The sequence below is a fragment of the Eleutherodactylus coqui genome, chromosome 2 (genome assembly GCF_035609145.1).
Source record: "Eleutherodactylus coqui strain aEleCoq1 chromosome 2, aEleCoq1.hap1, whole genome shotgun sequence".
Classification (NCBI taxonomy): domain Eukaryota; kingdom Metazoa; phylum Chordata; class Amphibia; order Anura; family Eleutherodactylidae; genus Eleutherodactylus; species Eleutherodactylus coqui.
Genome location: NC_089838.1, coordinates 193195107 through 193218319, shown reverse-complemented (window position 1 = coordinate 193218319; position 23213 = coordinate 193195107).

The window sequence follows — 23213 nt, the reverse complement described above, 5'->3', positions numbered from 1 at the left end:
ATTCGTGCGAATATTAGGGTGTTCGGGATGTTCGTTATTCGTAACGAACACCATGCGGTGTTCTGGTAAATTAAACTTTCTTCCCTGAGACGTTAGCGCTTTTTTTTGGCCAATATAAAGACAGGGAAGGCATTACAACTTCCCCCTGCAACGTTTAAGCCCTATACCACCCCCCTGCTGTGAGTGGCTGGGGAGATAAGGTGTCCGCCTGATATGAAAGTCTGCCCCTCCCGCTGCTCGCTATGGATGCATTCTATATGCGCTCAATGGGGCCAGCGGCAGCAGCGCTGACCCCATTGAGAACATATAGAAGACAAATCCTTCTTCTCTGGCACAGCTGTAACAGCTGTAGCAGAGAAGAACGATGTTTGCCCATTGAATTCAATGGAACCGGCAATACAGCCGACTCCACTGAATGCAATGGGCTGCCGGCGATCGCAGGATGAATGGTCGGAAAGGGGTTAAATATATAACCCCTTTCCTGCAATTCATCCAGAAATGTGTTACACTAAAAATATATACCGGCGTTTAAGGCGACGGGGCGTATAAGACGACCCCCCAACTGTCACCTTATACGCCGGTAATACAGTGGAGCAAAGAATAAAAAGCATTACTTACGTTTTTAGATGATCTGCGGTGCTCCTGCAGGCTGTCACTCCCTCCTGGTCCACGGCAGACAAGCTTTCTCCACGAAAGACTTTAAATCCCTGCCTCCAGAAGCACATGTGCCTTCAGCCAATCACAGCCAATGACAATGATGTCATTGAATGGCTGTGATTGGCTGTGTTTCTGGAGGCGGGGATTTCAAGCCTTGAAATCCCCGCCTCCAGAAACACAGCCAATCACAGCCATTCAATGACATCATTGTCATTGGCTGTGATTGGCTGAAGGCACATGTGCTTCTGGAGGCAGGGATTTAAAGTCTTTCGTGGAGAAAGCTTGTCTGCCGTGGACCAGGAGGGAGTGACAGCCTGCAGGAGCGCCGCAGATCATCTAAAAACGTAAGTAATGCTTTTTATTCTTTGCTCCACTGTATTGCCGGCGTATAAGGTGACAGTTGGGGGGTCGTCTTATACGCCCGGTCGCCTTATACGCCGGTATATATTTTTAGTGTAACACATTTCTGGATGAATTGCAGGAAAGGGGTTATATATTTAACCCCTTTCCGACCATTCATCCTGCGATCGCCGGCAGCCCATTGCATTCAGTGGAGTCGGCTGTATTGCCGGTTCCATTGAATTCAATGGGCAAACATCGTTCTTCTCTGCTACAGCTGTTACAGCTGTGCCAGAGGAGGACGATCTTTATGCTGACAGTGGGGGGGGGGGGGGGGGGCACTCTTGCCGCTATTGTGGCTTAATAGTGGGACCTGTGAACTTGAGATGCAGCCCACCATGTAGCCCCTCGCCTGCCCTATCCGTTTCTGTGTCATTCCCATCACTTTCCTGAATTGCCCAGATTTTCACACATGAAAACCTTAGCGAGCATCGGCGAAATACAAAAATGTTCCGGTCGCCCATTGACTTCAATGGGGTTCGTTGTTCGAAACGAACCCTCGAGCATCACGGGAAGTTCGTTACGAATAACGAACACCCGAACATTTTGGTGTTCGCTCATCTCTAATACTAATATAAACTTGTAATCTCTGTCAGATAGGACTGAAAATTGATAAGATCAACCTGACAATGGAAATTGAAATAAGAAAAAAACATGGGCTTCACCTTTTTTAACAACTTTTAGCTTTTTCTGGCATGGCTCAAAAAAATCAATGTACAATTCAATATCATGACTAGCAATGAGCGATCAGTGAAATAATCTGTTTGTGTTGGGATTGGGCTGATTTTACCAAAATGATTGTAAATCATTATGTACCCAGGTATTTGTATATAACTTCTTCAGGACCTGTGACTCATGTTCTTACTTATGTTATTTCCAGTATGTTATGTTTATGTACTGCAGCCATTTATATGCCTATAAAGTTATTGCTATGGCCTTATTTGGTATCTCTGTATATTTACTGATGTTGTGTATTCTGAATAGCGGTATATCTGTTTATTGGTATTTATAGGAGGTGAACAAGGCATTACGCCGAAACGCGTTCTTGTGATACCATGTACCTGATCATGCAAGCTTAAACAAAAATAAAGCAAAGAAAATTCAACTCATGTGTCCGGATTCCTACATATCTCTCTGCTATTGGTATTTATAGTTAGTTTTCAGGAAGAGACCCTTCACTATATTTGGATGCTCTAATCTGGGTGAAGACACTGATAAAACTCATTTACATGCCCATTCTTCCATTCAGCAAAGTTTCTAGGTCTTTTTCTTCCATACAGGTTAGCTTTAAGGTTTGTTGTGGGAGGGATAGTGTTCACACCCCCAAACAGGGTTACAAGTATAAAAATAAATGATCAAAATCTCAAAGCACATTATGTTTATGTGTCACTTACAGATTAATTTTTTGGAAGGAGCTAATTTATTATTAATATAGATGCATTTGCTTTTATTCGAAGCTGTTTGGCAAAAAATTTAATATACTAAATTCTGTACTGAAGAAAAATAACTAAATTGAGAGTAAATTGGGCAAAATGGTTTATTGACTCAAACGCTTAAAGAAAAGTCTGGGTCATCTAATAGACAAGAAGTGAACTTATGTTCACACAAGGATATTATAGACAGAGTTAACAGAATAAATGCATTCAAATTATTCAAAGATAATGTTACATTGATCGAGCCCTTTCGGGATATAGTGATCACACATTGTTATTGCAGTTTACTTTTCTCCTAAGAAAGAACCGAACTGTGAAATATGTTCTGTCCACTGACACTTAAAAGTTAATTAACATATTTTTGACATATTGCATGGTGTGCCAGGGATTAAACAGCCACTAGCGGTATCAATTCATAAAGCATAGAAAGCGCAAGCCTATTAGAAACAGGCACAAATAATAAAGATTACTAATACAATACAAACACCTATAGAGATATAATATATAATAATAATATAATAATATATTTGCTTCAGCGACCAGTAACTTCTTAACTCCTAAACAAGTAAAAATAGGGAAAAACTGACACTTCTAGTGTGTTTCTGACTAAATTGATCTATAACTTGACCCCCTTTCCATTTGAAAACCTGAGCTGAATTCAATATACCGATGTTCAAAATGGCCACTAAAGGCCGAAATATGCAGCCTCTCTCCCAACTAATACTTTCACACACTGGAAGTCAGTTTTCTCATTATTATATCACTTAAATGGTTGTGTCCAGACTTTTGCCTCACCCTGTATATGACTTATATGCCTAGCAATTATGACAAAAGGGAAGAATTTGACAAGATTAATTGATATTCATACAGGTTGCTATGGCTATACACAGATCATGACAATCAGGATTACACTATACGGGTGTGTCGCGGCTTGTCGGTCATGACAACGTCGTGGCATGGTGATTTCAATACAGGCAAAGTCCTGTTGCCTTGTTAGGCAGGTCAAGGGTTACTGCACCATGTGCTGAGTCTGCTGGTTCTGTCTGCCTTTGCTGCATGGATGCATGCTGGATTAGCCATGCCTGGGAGTAGGGTGGATGTGTGGTTTTCTATTCACTCTGCCAGTTTTCAGGTGTAGCGATATATTCTCACCCCTCCTGGTGTTCAGTGCTGCTTATTCAGTTCTCTAGAGGAAAGGCTGGTGTCTGGTGTTCCTCTAGGCTGGGTGAATTGCTACATTTTCAGATAAGTGCTGTTTGCTTGCTATCAGTTGTATTTTGGTTTCCATTATTATTGTTACTTTGGGGTGTCAGTTCATCTCTCCAGGGGTTCCTATAGGGACTATGAGGGCCCAGAAAGAAGATCGTGGGGCTGCTTTTATCGAGGCGATGACCCTGATTTAGGCAGGGACCCGTCCCCTCCCTACTAGTTTAGGGCCAGGCCTCCTCTCTCCTGGAGTGGTGCTACCGTCCCACATAGTGTGGTGTGTGGTTATTTTCTACCGTGTGTACGTTCCCTGTTGCCATGCAGAGTGTTGTACTCTGGTGATGCATAGGCCTTACAGCTGGGTTATGTACTTCAGTTATGGTGCGCACTGTTCTTCAGTAGTCTTTCAGCTACTATAGTGGTAATCATCACCCTGTGTCCGTGCTGAGCAAAGTGTTCGTGTGTTGCACAGACATGACATGGTAAAGTCAGATGAGCGTTTTGTTGCACACGCCTATATGCACAATAAAAAGCTCTACTGATGGAACCAATGGTTCTCTATGTAGCGTTCAGATGTCCATCTTTTAGAGTTGCCAAATACTCACAACTGCAGCAGATAGGACATCTCTGTGCTGGGAAGGTCTGTGCTGCACGTAAAATATCCCCGAGGGGAGTCACAGTTTTCAGTGATGATGGGACTCCCCATGGGGATGAATGAATCCTCCGCCACAGCTGTCCCAGCTGTGGCAGAGGAATGCAATGTTGTCTCATTGCTTTCAATGGGGCCAGCACTGCAGCCACCCCATTGAAAGCAATGGGATGCAGGCAACCCCTGTAGTGATTTTTGGGGAAGGGCTTGAAATATAAGCCCTTTCCTGAAAATCATAACTAGCTGCTGTAAAAAAAAAAAAAAAAAAAAAAATATATATATATATATATATATTAAATGAATGGCCGAGTGCTTCCTCTGATTAGCTGAGCACTGTGAGCAATCACAGGCAGCACTCAGCTGTCATTCAATGAATGGCTGAGCACTGCCTCTGATTTTTAAATCCCTGGCCAGCAGAAAGTGCTTCAGAGCAGTGCCGTGGACCAAGTGATAAGATGCACCAGACCCCCGACAGCGGTGAAAGGTTATATATATATATATATATATATATATTTTTTTTTATTATTATTTTTTACAGCAGCTAGGGATAATTTTTCAGGGAAGGGCTTATATTTCAAGCCCTTCCCCGAAAATCACTGTGGAGGTTGCCTACATCCCATTGCAGTTAATGGGGCTGGTGCAGTAGCACCAGCCCCATTGAAGTAATAGGCAGAGAGCTACGGTCACGCACACTTTTAAAATGCATGGAGTGGGGTTTTTTGCGCACATGGGTATGCAAAAAATAAAACGCTCGTCTTACTGAGTCCTACATATGGACCAAACAATACATGTGCCTGAAAGAAAAGTTTAAATTTGCTTCACGCCAAGGAATACCGCCAGATATTTTTTATATAAAATTATTCAAAAAACAAGAAGCAGCGTTGGCACAGTCTGGTGCAGACACATGCAGAGCTCAAATCCTAAGGTAATGCACAATGTCTTATCAATCGTCTGGATCTTAAGATGTCAGTAATTTTTGTAATCCTTTTGGTCCAGACTCTACAGATTGAAACAGTGCCCGAGGTAGACCCAAGGGGACAGTATAGCTTTCCTTGTCAAACAATTCATACCTCAGCTTGTCTACAACAGATGGAAGTTCTGAAGAATTAAAATGGAAGAAAATGTCAAAGACTTTGAGGAATATTGTGGTGATACTTAATTATAAAACATTTGTGTTCTCTTGCTCAAGTTCTGGTGTCCTCAACATCTTGTAACACTAACACATAACATGTTGGTAGAGATCTGTTAATAGGATTTGGCAGACATTTCCTTCCTAACTCATTACATGCAGCAGAATATCTCTTGTAGTTTTAGCTACTTAACAGTTTTGGAATAATTCGGCTGTGCTAACACCATCCAACAATGTAAAAGATCCCTCCTAGGAGTGTGACATTGAAAAACAAATGGATAAGACGGATTGCTTGGTGGAATATGAAGTAGATTTATATACTAGGATGGAGGTAAGGTTGGGCCGCCTTCACACATGCAGTAAACGCTGTGGAAATTTCTGCTAGCAAAATTGTTGCAGAAAATCCACAGTATTTACAGTACAAGCCAAGTAAATGGGATCTTCCAAATCTTCTTTACACGGAGCAGAATTATTTTACAGCAGATCCACAAGAAATTAGAAGATGCAGATGTCTATTTATGTTGTGTTAACTATACGGAAATGCAGCATATTTTCACCACATATATCAATGGAAAGGAATAAACCACAACAAAATCTGCAAATAAACTATTTTGGTGTTTTGGCAGCTTTTCTGATGCGGAAACGCTCAAATTCTAATTAACGCTTATTCTTTGTTAATAAAGTTAAGCAGTGAGACCTTCAAAGCAGGAAAAGGAAACGGCGCCTAATTGCAAAATATACACCAGAGCATCTATTTGCAATCCACAGAAAACTTTTTCAGCACTTTGTACCAGTACAGTATGAAAGTATCGACATAAATGCTTCTAGACTGATATGAATATCAATATTATCACTGTGGATGGCCTCTTTTACTGTATAACTGCATATCTAGAGAGTAGAGATGAGCGAACGTGCTCGTTTAGAGCAAGTACTCGATCAAGCATCGCTTTTTTCGAGTAACTGCCTAGTCGGGCGAAAAGATTCGGGGGCGCCGGGAGTGAGTGGGGGGTTGCGGGGGGTAGTGGGGGGAAAGAGAGAGAGAGCTCCCCCCTGTTCCCCCCTGCTACCCCCTGCTCCACCCTGCCCCCCCCATCCCCAGTGACCCCCGAATCTTTTCACCCGAGTAGGCAGTTACTCGAAAAAAGCGATGCTCGATCGAGTAATTGTCCTACACAAGCACGTTCGCTCATCTCTAATAGAGAGTTTATGACTTGTACATAAGAAGGCAAGTAATTCTCATTTTTTATTTTAATTAATTTTATGTCTGAGTGTCTATATATTTATTTTTCATAGCGATGTATAATAACGCTTCCATTTATATATCTGAATTTCAATAGCAAATACAAAAACAATCATTTCAGATTACATTTTTTGATATATTTTTTCTCATATGGAGATGATTTATAGTAAAACTTAGTATCGCATTAATACCGGTAAGTATAATGATATAGAATTAGATCAATTTTCTTAATCCCTCATATCTGGGAATATCATGATGAATATCGATTTAATTTAAATATTTGTGTCTAATAAAGGATAAAACTTAATACCTGGTATATGGAGATGATTTATAGTAAAACTTAGTATCGCATTAATACCGGTAAGTATAATGATATAGAATTAGATCAATTTTCTGAGTCCTATATGTCCTGTCTGGGAACATCATGATGAATGTCAAGGGTAACCTAAACCTATTAAACTTAATCTTGTTTATACCTAGTCAAGGTCCATGAGATGTACAGTATTACTCACCGGTAGACATTAGGTTACCGGGTATTAAGCCTTACCCTTTATCAGACACAAATATTTAAATTAAATTGACATTCATCATGATGTTCCCAGACAGGACATATAGGACTCAGAAAATTGATCTAATCCTATATCATTATACATACCGGTAATAATGCAATACTAAGTTTTACTATAAATCATCTCCATATGAGGAAATATATATCAAAAGATTTAGCTACATTGTACACATTATAAAATAATGTTATCCTATCTATCTATCTATCTATCTATCTATCTATCTATCTATCTATCTATCTATCTATCTATCTATCTATCTATCTATCATTGCAGTTTTATAAACTGTTGTATATATTTTTATATTAAACTAAATACTAATTAATAAATTAACTTTCCAAAAACAAGGTTAAGGCATGGGCTATGATACAAGATCCTGCTACAAAAGTATATAGTTATCGGGACAGGAAAGGGGAAACATGGATAGGAGTTTTTAGGGCACTATAACCCAACTGGGACAAAGCAAGTGCCAAGGAAGAAAACATAAGGCCTTGTTCAGACGAGCGCTGTCCGTGTGCATTAGAGGCATGCACAGGACCCGCTTCTATAGGAACCAATGGGTTCCTATAGAAGCATTCACATGAACGATTTTTACATGTGCTGATTCGTGCATGCAACAAAGATAGGACATGCAAGTGCAAACTCACATGTCACCTCTGTGGTGCATGCAAAGATAGGACCTGTCCTACCTTCGCTGTGTGCTTTTCATAGGCTTCTATGGGAGCTGGAAAGCACGCAGCACGCATCTTGCATCGTGTGAACGTCTACTTCAAGTAGCTGGAATTAGCCTGTTCACGTGATGTTTAGAGCAGCATAGCCGCAAGCTATGCACACGGTAATACTGCACAGCCACAGTGCTCATCTGAAAGAGCCATAATAGGTATTTGGATGTTATTTAGCTATGTGTCTACATTTACGTGTTTTTTTTCTATTGCTTTTACTTTCCCTGTTTATATAGATATATGTATGTACATACTTCATTTTTCATACTTTTTGGTTTTTATTACTGTATTCAATGTGAAAAATGCATATTTTGTTTCAAGTGTGTATTAAATGAAATTTGTAAATATATGTATTACTTTTTTTCCCCTGTTATGTACATTTAGAAAAGGATATTAAAAATCGATGGCATTCTGTGCACAGCAGGTAACACAAATATTTTAAAGAATGTGAAAAAAGTGCTCTACATGAAATGAATATTGTTACTTCACTTGCCTTAAACAAAAAATAAACAAATAAATTAATGTATATGTAAACATTAGAGATGAGCGAGCACCAAAATGCTCGGGTGCTCGTTACTCGAGACGAAATTTTCGCGATGCTCGAGGGTTCGTTTCGAGTAACGAACCCCATTGAAGTCAATGGGCGACCCCAGCATTTTTGTATATCGCCGATGCTCGCTAAGGTTTCCATTTGTGAAAATCTGGGCAATTCAAGAAAGTGATGGGAACGACACAGCAACGGATAGGGCAGGCGAGGGGCTACATGTTGGGCTGCATCTCAAGTTCCCAGGTCCCACTATTAAGCCACAATAGCGGCAAGAGTGGGCCCCCCCTCTCAACGATTTTTAATTCTGAAAAACCCTCATTAGCAATGCATACCTTAGCTAAGCACCACACTACCTCCAACAAAGCACAATCACTGCCTGCATGACACTCCGCTGCCACTTCTCCTGGGTTACATGCTGCCCAACCCCCCCCCCCCCCGCATGACCCAGTGTCCACAGCGCACACCAAAGTGTCCCTGCGCAGCCTTCAGCCACACCACCCTCATGTCTATTTATAAGCGCGTCTGCCATGAGGAGGAACCGCAGGCACACACTGCAGAGGGTTGGCACGGCTAGGCAGCGACCCTCTTTAAAATGGGCGGGGTGATAGCCCATAATGCTGTACAGAAGCAATGAGAAATCCAATCCTGTGTCACCTCCATCAGGAGCTGCACACGTGGGCATAGCAATGGGGAACCCATGTGCTACACACTATTCATTCTGTCAAGGTGTCTGCATGCCCCAGTCAGACCGCGTTTTTTTATAAATAGTCACAGGCAGGTACAACTCCGCAATGGGAATTCCGTGTGCACCCACAGCATGGGTGGCTCCCTGGAACCCACCGGCTGTACATTAATAAATAAATCCCATTGCATTGCCCATCACAGCTGAGGTAACGTCAGGTTTAATGCAGGTGGGCTTCGGCCCACAGTGCATGCCCCAATCAGACTGGGGTTCTTTAGAAGTGAACACATGCAGTTACAACTCCGTGTGGACCGACAGCATGGGTGGGTCCCAGGAAGCCACCGGCGGTACATAAATATATCCCATTGCAGTGCCCAGCACAGCTGAGGTAACGTCAGGTTTAATGCAGGTGGTCTTTGGCCCACAGTGCATGCCCCAGTCTGACCGGGGTTTTTAATACATAGACACTGGCAGGTAAAAATCCCTAATGTGTAGTCCCTGTGGACCCACAGCATGGGTGGCTCCCTGGAACCCACCGGCGGTACATAAATATATCCCATTGCAGTGCCCATCACAGCTGAGGTAACGTCAGGTTTAATGCAGGTGGTCTTCGGCCACACTGCATGCCCCAGTCAGACTGGGGTTCTTTAGAAGTGGACACATGCAGTTACAACTCCGTGTGGACCGACAGCATGGGTGGCTCCCTGGAACCCACCGGCGGTACCACCGGTGCCCAGCACAGCTGAGGTAACGTCAGCTTTAATGCAGGTGGGCTAAAAATGACTAGGATTACAATGTAGGCGAGGGCCCAAAAAAATTGGTGTACCAACAGTACAAATGTACTTCAGAAAAATTGCCCATGCCCAACCAAGAGGGCAGGTGAAACCCATTAATCGCTTTGGTTAATGTGGCTTAATTTGTAACTAGGCCTGTAGGCAGCCCAGTTAAAATAAAAATTGGTTCAGGTGCAAGTTTCAACGCTTTATTGAATTGAGAATAGAAACGTATAAACATTGTTTACAAAAGTTATATGACTGAGCCCTGTGGGCCTAAGAAAAACCGTTCGGCGTGATTACGTGAGGTCTCAGGAAGAGGAGCAGGAGGAGGATGAATATAATACACAGATTGATGAAGCTAAAAGGTCCCCATTTTTTATGGTGATAGAGAATGATGCTTCCATCCGCGGGTGCAGCCTACGTATTGCTTACGTATCGCTGCTGTCCACTGGTGGAGAAGAGAAGTCTGGGGAAATCCAGGCTTTGTTCATCTTGATGAGTGTTAGCCTGTCGGCACTGTCGGTTGACAGGCGGGTACGCTTATCTATGATGATTCCCCCAGCCGCACTAAACACCCTCTCTGACAAGACGCTAGCCACAGGACAAGCAAGCACCTCCAGGGCATACAGCGCGAGTTCAGGCCACGTGTCCAGCTTCGACACCCAGTAGTTGTAGGGGGCAGAGGCGTCATGGAGGATGGTCGTGCGATCGGCTACATACTCCCTCACCATCCTTTTACAGTGCTCCCGCCGACTCAGCCTTGACTGGGGAGCGGTGACACAGTCTTGCTGGGGAGCCATAAAGCTGGCCAGGCCCTTAAAGACTGTTGCACTGTCTGGGCTGTACATGCTGCTCGATCTACGCACCTCCCCTGCTACCTGGCCCTCGGAACTGCGCCTTCTGCCACTAGCGCTGTCGGATGGGAATTTTACCATCAGCTTGTCCGCCAGGGTCCTGTGGTATAGCAACACTCTCGAACCCCTTTCCTCTTCGGGAATGAGACTGGGAAGGTTCTCCTTATACCGTGGGTCGAGCAGTGTGTACACCCAGTAATCCGTAGTGGCCAGAATGCGTTGAATGCGAGGGTCACGAGAAAGGCATCCTAACATGAAGTCAGCCATGTGTGCCAGGGTACCTGTACGCAACACATGGCTGTCCGCACTAGGAAGATCACTTTCAGGATCCTCCTCCTCCTCCTCCTCCTCCTCCTCCTCCTCCTCAGGCCATACACGCTGAAATGATGACAGGCAAGCAGCATGGGTACCGTCAGCAGTGGGCCAAGCTGTCTCTTCCCCCTCCTCCTCATCCTCCTCATGCTCCTCCTCCTCCTCCTGAATGCGCTGAGATATAGACAGGAGGGTGCTCTGACTATCCAGCGACATACTGTCTTCCCCCGGCTCTGTTTCCGAGCGCAAAGCGGCTGCCTTTATGGTTTGCAGGGAACTTCTCAAGATGCATAGCAGAGGAATGGTGACGCTAATGATTGCAGCATCGCCGCTCACCACCTGGGTAGACTGATCAAAGTTTCGAAGGACCTGGCAGATGTCTGCCAACCAGGCCCACTCTTCTGAAAAGAATTGAGGAGGCTGACTCCCACTGCGCCGCCCATGTTGGAGTTGGTATTCCACGATAGCTCTACGCTGCTCATAGAGCCTGGCCAACATGTGGAGCGTAGAGTTCCACCGTGTGGGCACGTCGCACAGCAGTCAGTGCACTGGCAGATTAAAGCGATGTTGCAGGGTGCGCAGGGTGGCAGCGTCCGTGTGGGACTTGCGGAAATGTGCGCAGAGCCGGCGCACCTTTCCGAGCAGGTCTGACAAGCGTGGGTAGCTTTTCAGAAAGCGCTGAACCACCAAATTAAAGACGTGGGCCAGGCATGGCACGTGCGTGAGGCTGCCGAGCTGCAGAGCCGCCACCAGGTTACGGCCGTTGTCACACACGACCATGCCCGGTTGGAGGCTCAGCGGCGCAAGCCAACGGTCCGTCTGCTCTGTCAGACCCTGCAGCAATTCGTGGGCCGTGTGCCTCCTATCTCCTAAGCTGAGTAGTTTCAGCACGGCCTGCTGACGCTTGCCCACCGCTGTGCTGCCACGCCGCACGACACCGACTGCTGGCGACGTCCTGCTGCTGCTGACACATCTAGATTGCGAGACAGAGGTTGAGGAGGAGGAGGAGGAGGAGGGTGCTTTAGTGGAAGAAGCATACACCGCCGCAGATACCACCACCGAGCTGGGGCCCGCAATTCTGGGGGTGGGTAGGACGTGAGCGGTCCCAGGCTCTGACTCTGTCCCAGCCTCCACTAAATTCACCCAATGTGCCGTCAGGGAGATGTAGTGGCCCTGCCCGCCTGTGCTTGTCCACGTGTCCGTAGTTAAGTGGACCTTGCCACTAACCGCATTGGTGAGGGCGCGTACAATGTTGCGGGAGACGTGGTCGTGCAGGGCTGGGACGGCACATCGGGAAAAGTAGTGGCGACTGGGAACTGAGTAGCGCGGGGCCGCCGCCGCCATCATAGCTTTGAAGGACTCCGTTTCCACAACCCTATACGGCAGCATCTCAAGGCTGATAAATTTGGCTATGTGGACGGTTAACGATTGAGCGTGCGGGTGCGTGGTGGCGTACTTGCGCTTGCGCTCCAACACTTGCGCTAGCGACGGCTGGACTGTGCGGTGCGAGACATTGCTGGATGGGGCCGAGGACAGCGGAGGTGAGGGTGTGGGTGCAGGCCATGAGACGGTTGTACCTGTGTCCTGAGAGGGAGGTTGGATCTCAGTGGCAGGTTGGGGCACAGGGGGAGAGGCAGCGGTGCAAACCGGAGGCGGTGAACGGCCTTCGTCCCACCTTGTGGGGTGCTTGGCCATCATATGTCTGCGCATGCTGGTGGTGGTGAGGCTGTTGGTGGTGGCTCCCCGGCTGATCTTGGCGCGACAAAGGTTCAACACCACTGTTCGTCGGTCGTCAGGCGTCTCGGTGAAAAACTGCCAGACCTTAGAGCACCTCGGCCTCTGCAGGGTGGCATGGCGCGAGGGGGTGCTTTGGGAAACAGTTGGTGGATTATTCGGTCTGGCCCTGCCTCTACCCCTGGCCACCGCACTGCCTCTTGCAACCTGCCCTGCTTATGCCCTTGCCTCCCCCTCTGAAGACCTGTCCTGAGTAGGCGTTGCACACCAGGTGGGGTCAGTCACCTCATCGTCCTGCTGCTCTTCCTCCGAATCCTCTGTGCGCTGCTCCCTTGGACTTACTGCCCTTACTACTACCTCACTGCAAGACAACTGTGTCTCATCGTCATCGTCCTCCTCACCCACAGAAACTTCTTGAGACAGTTGGCAGAAGTCCCCAGCCTCTTCCCCCGGACCCCGGGAACTTTCGAATGGTTGGGCATCAGTGACGATAAACTCCTCTGGTGGGAGAGGAACCACTGCTGCCCAATCTAAGCAGGGGCCCGAGAACAGTTCCTGGGAGTGTTCCCGCTCCTGAGCAGGTGTCATTGTAGTGGAGTGAGGAGGCTGGGAGGAAGGAGGAGCAGCAGACAGAGGATTCGGATTTGCAGCAGTGGACGGCGCAGAACTGTGGCTGGACGATAGGTTGCTCGAAGCACTTTCTGCCATCCAGGACAGGACCTGCTCACACTGCTCATTTTCTAATAAAGGTCTCCCGCGTGGTCCCATTAATTGGGCGATGAATGTGGGGACGCCAGAAACGTGCCTCTCTCCTAATCGCGCAGCAGTCGGCTGCGACACACCTGGATCAGGAGCTTGGCCTGTGCCCACATCCTCACTTGGGCCTACGCGTCCTCGGCCACGTCCACGTCCACGTCCTCTAGGCTTACCCCTACCCCTCAGCATGCTGTATTACCAGTGATTTGGTTTCCCAGGCAGGAAATAAATTGGCGCAAGCCTGCAGGCCAAATATAATTTATTTTCCTTTTTTGCAAAGGGAAGCACCCACTGCGTATATTCAATGAACAAGAAGTTTAATATCTGTGGTGTGGCCCTCAAAAAGTGTCACACAACTATAGTGTAGCAGAGTTATTAACTCTAGCAGAGCAGGTATTTGCCAGTCAGGAAAGACAATGGCGCAAGGCTGCACTCAACCGTAGCTGGTTGCGTCTGATTTTTGTACGTTGTCCACGCAGCACACACGTACACGGAGACCTTAGGACTGACACAGGCAGGCCAAATATAATTTCTTTTCCTTTTTTGCAAAGGGAAGCACCCACTGCGTATATTTAATGAACAAGAAGTTTAATATCTGTGGTGTGGCCCTCAAAAAGTGTCACACAACTATAGTGTAGCAGAGTTATTAACTCTAGCAGAGCAGGTATTTGCCAGTCAGGAAAGACAATGGCGCAAGCCTGCAGTAAACCGTAGCTGGTTGCGTCTGATTTTTGTACGTTGTCCACGCAGCACACACGTACACGGAGACCTTAGGACTGACACAGGCTGGCCAAATATAATTTTTTGTCCTTTTTAGCAAAGGGAAGGACCCACTGCGTATATTCAATGAACAATAACTGTGTTGTGGCCCTGCCTACACAATTCTGTCCCTGTAGTATCAATGGAGGGTGCAATGCTCTGCACAGACGATTTTTAGAAAAAAAAAAAAATGCAACACTGCTAACAGCAGCCAGCACAGTACTGCACACGCTTAAATTTGGCCCTAGAAAGGACCGTTGAGGTTCTTGAAGGCTACACTCACTCCTAACACTCTCCCTGCCTATACACCACTTCTGTCCCTAATACCGGGTGCAATGCTCTGCACTGCCGATTTTGAGAAAAAAAAAAAAAAAACACTGCTAGCAGCAGCCTGCACACAGGTAGATGTGGCCCTAAGAAGGACCGTTGGGGTTCTTGAAGCCTACACTGACTCCTAACGCTCTCCCTACAGCAGCACCAGCACGATAGTACTTTCCCTCAGCTAACTCACAAGGCATGTGTGGCGAGCCGCGGGAGGGGCCGACTTTTATACTCGGGTGACATCAGATCTCCCCAGCCACTCATAGCAGGGGGGTGGTATAGGGCTTGAACGTCACAGGGGGAAGTTGTAATGCCTTCCCTGTCTTTCAATTGGCCAGAAAAGCACGCTAACGTCTCAGAGAGGAAACTGAAAGTAACCGGAACACCGCGTGGTGCTCGTTACGAGTAACGAGCATCACAAACACCCTAATATTCGCACGAATATCAAGCTCGGACGAGTACGTTCGCTCATCTCTACTCATAAATTTATCTAATAAAGAACTTCTTTACCTAAACAAGTCATTTGGAGGGTTGCGCCTTATTCTAAGTTTTACCTACATCTCTTTACCAGTTTTATGCCTTCTCCATACAGGCGCAACTCTGGTTAGTAGCACTTTCACAAGAATCTCTGGATCAAGACCCCCCCTCCCCCCGCCCCAACGCCCCAAGACCTTGCATTGGCCTCCAGTTCTTTTTCACTTCAATCCATCATCTACATCTGTGTTTGTTATGTATGTTATGTAGAAATATAAGCAATGGTTTATATTGTAAAATATGATGCACAAACATTTCATGTAAAAAAAAATATACCTTAGAATGACAAACATTTTTATTTTTAGATATATGTATTTTTTGTGGAAATGTGAAAAAAAGGTCATACAGCAAGTTCCTTATGTGACAAAAAAAGGTTAGCCATTGTTGCTGCAATATTTGTCACTATATTTGTGAATAATAATGTGCAAGTCTGAAAGAAATGGTGATTTAAACATCTTTACATTAAGGGCTGGATCAGACGGTGTAACCCACGCTGCTGACATGCAGGGATTATGTCCATGAACAGGCTGCCCCTAACTCCACGGAGCAGTCTGTTCACACGTCCATGGTGCCGGCAGCCTGCGATATACAGATGATGTCTTTGTATTGTGGGACGGATCCCTACAAGAACTATTGGGATTTCACACTTTTTTGAACTCTGTGTATCCCGAATTAAAGTTTACGATCTCACACTCCACCTCGGAAATCCAGTTTCTGGACGTGTTAGTCAAAAAGCAAGGTGTTTACTTGCAAATTGATTTATTTGTAAAAAATACAGACCACAACAGCCTTCTGCTATACAGCAGTAACCATCCTATGGCTATGAAGAACTCCTTACCTTGGAGTCAGTTGTTGCGGGTAAGACGAATTGCGCACGACCAGACTGTGGATCAGAACCTTGGTGAGATGTGTGACAGATTTGTTCGCAGGGGATACCCGGAACACATTGTGGGAGATGACGCCAAAAAAGCTAGAGCTTTGTCCCAATGTGATCTATTAACCCCCAAGAAGAAGGTTGATAATGCTAACAGGTTACCGTTTGTTTCCACCTACAATAGTATGAGTCGTGCTTTAACAGCTATCATAAAGAAACATTGGCCCCTGTTGACTTTAGGTGGTCCTGAGATCCCTGAATTCACTAATGCTCCATTGATGGCATATAGAAAAGGGACAAGCATAGGAGACAGGTTGGTACATTCCCATTTTGTGAGCATTAAAACATCCATTCAATCTACACTGATACCCCACAAAAGGGGCACCTTTTCATGTCTCGGTTGCTCCTATTGCGGTAATGTGGTTAGGGGCGAATATTTTTTTCATCCGCTGAGGAGCAACCAGTACAAAATTAAGGGGAGGTACACTTATGCTTCATCATACGTGGTCTACCTTATCATCTGCCCTTGTGGCATGGGACATGTTGGCGAAACAACTATGGAGGTGAGATCACGTATGGGGAAGCACAAGAGTACTATCAGAACTAAGAACATGCAGTTACCTGTCTCACGACACTTTGTTGAAGCTAGGCATACCATCAGCCAGTTTAAATACAGGGTTATCGACCATGTCCCGATATTACCCAGAGGAGGGCACAGAGATACACTTTTGAAGAAACGTGAGCTCAAATGGATATATGAGCTAGATACCATGTCCCCCAAAGGGCTAAATCAAGAATATATCTTGCAGCCACATCTATGAATATTCTCTTGACTCACATCATTGTATGTTGTTGTACATTTTAATGTTGATGTAATTGAGGTAAATTATTCACATGTCAATGTATGTATGTCACACTTATAGGTGTTTTCTGTTTGTCTTTGTAGGACTCCTGCTCCACGAGTTCCCTCGCACATCTCACTTCAACCTCCTTCTAGTCTCCCTCCATTGGCCATGTCCGTACTTACATTGATCATATGAGTAAATTATTAATAAATGGGTGTTGCAGATTGAAGCAAGATCTCTTTTTTCGTCTCCCTATTAACCAATTTTGAGCATTTTGAACATTATGCTTGGGAATTATGTTGTTAATTGGCTGATGTTTTATTATTTTTTAATTTTCCATACATTAATTATAAACTTCTTATTGGATGCATTAATAACTATGGAATCTAGGTGACACATCAAATTTGGGTTGTCATTATATTAGTGGATCCATTAGTTGGTGCATGGTATATTTGTATGATTATGGACATGTTTTGTATAATCAGAATAGACATGTTTACTCAGCTCCAATAATGTGTCCATATCACTCCGTTGATTGTTTTATGCAAATGGGTTGTCTCCAGTTTGCATCACTATTTGTCAAATACATTTGCACACAGGCATCGTCTCTTTAGGTTGGATTCATTTTATTATGTATCTACCCTATAGTTTATTTAATATTTTTTTATCATCAGCCACCTGGCTTCATTTATAGCCCCATATGTACATTAACTTTGGTTATCAATTGGGATGTGCGCAATGAATATGCTGATTTCATTTGTAGAACCATATGTGTATTAATTTTGGTCATTAGTTGGGATATCTACCATGAATATGCTTTATGATCTGTTTCTGCACGGGCGCTATCGCCAGACAGCGACGCCTGCACAGTTTTTACATTACGGTGTGTTGCGTTGAGCCTGGGGGCAGCAGGTTTGCCGTCCCTGAGGGTGGATCCCCGCACATGCGCATTAGAAGTCCAGTGACGTGTGTGTGAACGGAGAGCCCGGATCTCGCGATAGCCTGTGATGCTTCCGCACATGCGCTGTGAGTCTTGGTTGAAGCATGCGCAGTTCCACATTTCTTTTGGAAGCTGAACTCTCGTGATCATGGTATTCTTGCACATGCGCTGTTGATCCCGTTTGGCACAGACGCACTTTTACCTTCCAGACGCAGGCATGGAATGGAGGTGGAGTGATGTACGGCGAGGTAATCAGTGGTGAGGGACATACATTTGTGACAAAAGTGTATGTTTTATTGTGATTGGTTAATTGTAGGTGATGTATTTTGCGTATATTGTCTGAATATGTACTGTGTTGTATAAGCTTGAGGAAGGCCATTACAGCCGAAACGTTGCTGTCATTGTGATGGGGCAATAAAGTCTTGTCGTCTACATCCGCTTATGCTGCCAGTTACTTGCTTAGTTGGATGATGTACCAAAACTGTGTCTGTCATGCGCATGTCATGTAGCAGAGCTGTTTCTGTGTGGCGCATTCCATGTAGCAGAGCTTGTCTGTCAGGCGCATGGCATGTAGCACAGCTGTGTGTCTGTCACACGCCCATATACCACAGCTGTGTGCATGATGTGCATGTAGCAGAGCTGTGTGACGCATTGCGCCACCAGAAACACTGGTACTATATTTTCCTAATAATTATTAGTCTAATAACCTACTGCAGACGTTGTTGTATCACAATCATCAACGTAACATTCAGCACCATATGTAAATGATGCCTATGTAGGTATAGAGGCCTCACATTGGCTGGATTTCTATCCATGGCACTGCAAAATACCACATAGAGCAGGGGTGACAAACTCATTTTCACAAGGGTCACATGAGCCTTATGGTTTTATGGTTACCTTCTAAGGCCCGATTGTAATTGTATAGTTAGGGCTCATTCACATGATCCTATTTGCGTGCATAATATGCAGTGAATAAAACCCATTGATTTCAATGGATTCGTTCACATGAGCGTATTTTTTTACATGATGTGCAATCATGTGAGAAAACATGCAGCATTACCTATTTTGGTGTATATAACAAACCACAATAAGCCATTTAAATGAATGGGCAGGCGCAAATATGCAGTGAATACACAGGAAACGTGTGCATTCACTGTGTATTTGCGCACAATTTCAATGAGCCTGTTTGTGTTATTTTTTGATTGTTCAAATCCACAGTGTATTTGTGCACATAAAAACACACTGGAACAGCAAAAAAAAATGGGTGTAAGCAATTTTTTCGTTGCACAAATACGCAGCGTATTTTTACTGAAATATGCTTACAGCCATCTGAATGAGTCCTAATAGTGACCCCATAGTGGCCCATTAGTAAAAAGGGCCCATATAGTGGACTTAGTAGTAATAATAACACCTATAGAGGCCCCAGTAATGATAATGACCCCCATAACAGTCCCAATAGTAATAGTGACCCCCATAGTGGTCCCAGTAGTAACAACGACCCCCATAGTGGTCCCAATAGTAACAGTGTCCCCTATATAGGGCTCAGCACTAGCAGTGGCCCCAGTAGTAATATTGACTCCCATTATGGCCACGGTAGTAACAGTGCCCTTTATATTGGCCCCAATAGTAACAGTGACGCCCATATTGGCCACAGTAGAAACAGTGACCTCCATAGTAGTCCCAGGGATGCTGCGGGCCAGAGGCCATTAGCGACCCCTCCCTATTGACCTCTGGCCAGGCAGCAGTCCTACAGGCTTTGCACTCACCCCACCTGCAGCTCCAGTCTGGTGGTGGCAGCAGAGGCAGCCGCTGCCAAGTGTATGAACTTTGGTGCAGATGTTAACGGTCACAGCACCGGCCACTACACAGGAATCAGAGGAGTGCTTTCGCTCTGACCCCAATGTATCCCGGCGGGTGCTGCCTGGATTACCCCTTTAAGATTTAATGCACATCCCCCTTACATGTCAAACAGTTTTGTACTGTAGATTATTACTTGGTGACATATCAAGTAGATATGCAGTATGTACTTGGATGTCTAGTGTTTAATGTCCTAGTCTGCAATGTCTGCAGTATTTCATTGATGTTCTTTTGGCTGTGGAATAACACATAATTGGCCCCATGATGGGCACAGAAAACGCTGGCACATAGTGATCACAGATCTGACTGGTAAATGTCAGAGAGCTATATTTTTTACTGCACGGAGGTCCCAGTTTCCTACTGAAATCCACTCATCATTAAATACCAATGTTGAAAAAAGACATATCCATTAAGTTCAGGAAAGGGAATGGGAGAGGTAGTGGATGGGCATTCCAATTCTGTCACTCCTTAGCAATCTATAATGTAGTAGTTCCTTTTAGTGACATATTAAAATGCTAACTTATGAACTACAAAATGGCAATCTATTAACATTCACTGTTACTTCCAAAGTGTCAACTTCTATTGTGTTGCTAGGAACAAATGTAAAAACTCTGCTTGAGACCACTTTCTCATGTCAGTATTATGCATCAGTTTTTGTCAGCCAAAACTAGGAGTGGAACCTACTATACACATGGAAGAAGTGCAAAACCTTCAATTTTGCTTTTTTGTGTAGGATGAGACACTTTAGTCATGTGACTGTACCTATCCTTAGGTCATAAGTCTAACATTGATTGACGCATGAGAATATTTATGTCATTTTGATCCCTGATAAGATAGATATATTTTTCTTTTTTGGTTGGATACAGTTTTGTATATAAATTTTTTTTTACCCATAACGGATGAAGATTGATTATATGCATTTACATATATGGTTAACTGTGAGCCGACTTGGGTATTACTATCACCCTCTCTGTGTCTATTACATCTCCACTTCATGGCGTGGAAGGTCTTTCATGTCTCTTTAATGTCTATATATCGCTGTTGTCCTTAGCTCTATATTTGTTGCTGCAGGCCATCTCGATTCCCTAATTTTTATCATATTGGACCAGAGCATGATGATGATGCTGTTTGCTCTAGTGATGAGATGGCTAACACTACATAAAAGGTGTATTGACACTTTCGATTCACGTATATAATCTTATTACAATCTATATAATATAATGAGCAACAGTCATCGGAATAGTCTGTGAAGCTGGGGCCGTTACCTGTGCTTTGCAGTGTCCATGATAATACACTACGTTAAATGGGGGATGATATACATTATGATCCCTGTTAGATATTTAACCTTACCTATGCGTAATCCAAGTATTATTGATAGGACTTGGTTCTACCGACCATCTCTGTTATTGCTATCACAGCCCTGATGGCTGCTATCATGGTCGCATAAACCAATAAATATCTTAATGCATCAGTAATAGAGATGAGTGAATATACTCGTTTCGAGTAATTACTCGATCGAGCACCGCGATTTTCGAGTGCTTCCGTACTCGGGTGAAAAGATTCGGGGGGCGGGGGAGGCGTGGTGGAGCGGGGGGTAGCAGCGGGGAACAGGGGGGAGCCCTCTCTCTCTCCCTCTCCCCCCCACTCCCCGCTGCAACCCCCCACTCACCCACGGCGCCCCCCGAATCTTTTCACCCGAGTACGGAAGTACTCGAAAATCGCGGCGCTCGGGCGAAAAAGGGGCGTGGCCGAGTAGGTTCGCTCATCTCTAATCAGTAACCAATTGATCTGGCAATAAAGGCCTGTTTACACACACTTTCTAAGCTCCATCCTGATGAAACAGTCCAGTTACATCTGACTGTGGAAACGCATTGATGGAGGAAGGAGTATTAGGAAACTATAGATCAGGTTTCCAGCAATAGATTTTAGGCTCCAATTAAGAGCTTATAGCGTGAGAGTTTAACAAATCATTAATTAGAAGAAGAGTAGAGGCAGTTGGTCTTGCATATGTTAGGTTATTCATCATCTCCTAACATAATAAGCACCATGACACTTTGATTTTGTCAGAGGCTCTGCATATTCTACTGTGAGGTTGATGTTATATGAGGCAGACTGTGCTGTAGGGTATCATTGCCCATCTAGAAAGTAAACTAGTGTTAGGCTGGGTAATGTGTACCTTTCTAAAACAAGGAGGTCACTAATTTATTACCTGTCCTGGATTATTTATAGTCCATTAAAGTGATCAATGCATTTTTGATAGAGATGAGCGAACACGTTCGGCTCCGCCCCTTTTTCGCCCGAACACCGAACTTTGCGAACACTTCAGTGTTCGGGCGAAAAAGTTCGGGGGCCGCCGTGGCAGCGCGGGGGGGGGGGTGCGGCGGGGAGTGGGGGGGAGAGGGAGAGAGAGAGGGCTCCCCCCTGTTCCCCGCTACTGCCGCCCGCGCCGCCGCGCATCTCCCCGCCCCCCGGCGGCACCCGGACACTTACGCGCGAACACTGCAGTGTTCGGCAAAGCCGGTGTCCGGGTGCGGATGTGTCCGTAACGGACACGTTCGCTCATCCCTAATTTTTGATAAATCCACATATGATGGTACCTACTTTAACTGTCAATGGGGATATATGAGATTAGAAGGTCACTAAATAATCTGGGAACATTTTGAGCCATTGGAGAACCCGGGCAAATAAACGGGAATACTTAAGTAAACAGCGGGCTATTTGTGAATGATATATGGGGATGTCATCACCCATAACAACCTAGAGCTGCATGTCTCCGTTTATTATCAATGCTGTACAGTGGCTCCATTATATCCAATTTAAGCACAGCAATACTCACCTCAATATCATCTTTGGTCCAAGTTGAATATCCATCACAACAATTAGTATCAACAGAGCTGAGTTTATAGGCATCTGACATTTTTTGTCATGGTTTAATATATAGAACTATAATTACATGATAGAGGCTCAATGGCTTTAAGTGGAGTCCCCTTTAGGTTTTTATATGACCTAAGTGTTCATGATATTATAAATGTATGGGCCAGTATTAAACTTATGAGAATTGGTGGAGCAACTATAGCCATCCCATATGAGCTCGTATTCTGTGGGGTCTCCATAGTCGAGCTATCAATAAAGTGAAGGAAAGCCATCAGTAAAGTGAATCATGTATTGATAGTGTCGTAAAATTTGTGACGCTAGGTCACTGAGTATATGTATACAAATTTCGCCAAATTTTTTATATATAATATTTAATAAAAGTTATATTTTATGTTAGTTCTCTGTTCCCTTCAGTCACTTTTTGGAACCTACTATACACATTGAGGAGGTGCAAATCCTTCAATTCTGCTTTTTTGTGTAGGTTCAACTCCTGGTTATGAATTAGAAATACTGATGTGAAATACAGACTAAAATAGTGCCATGCGAA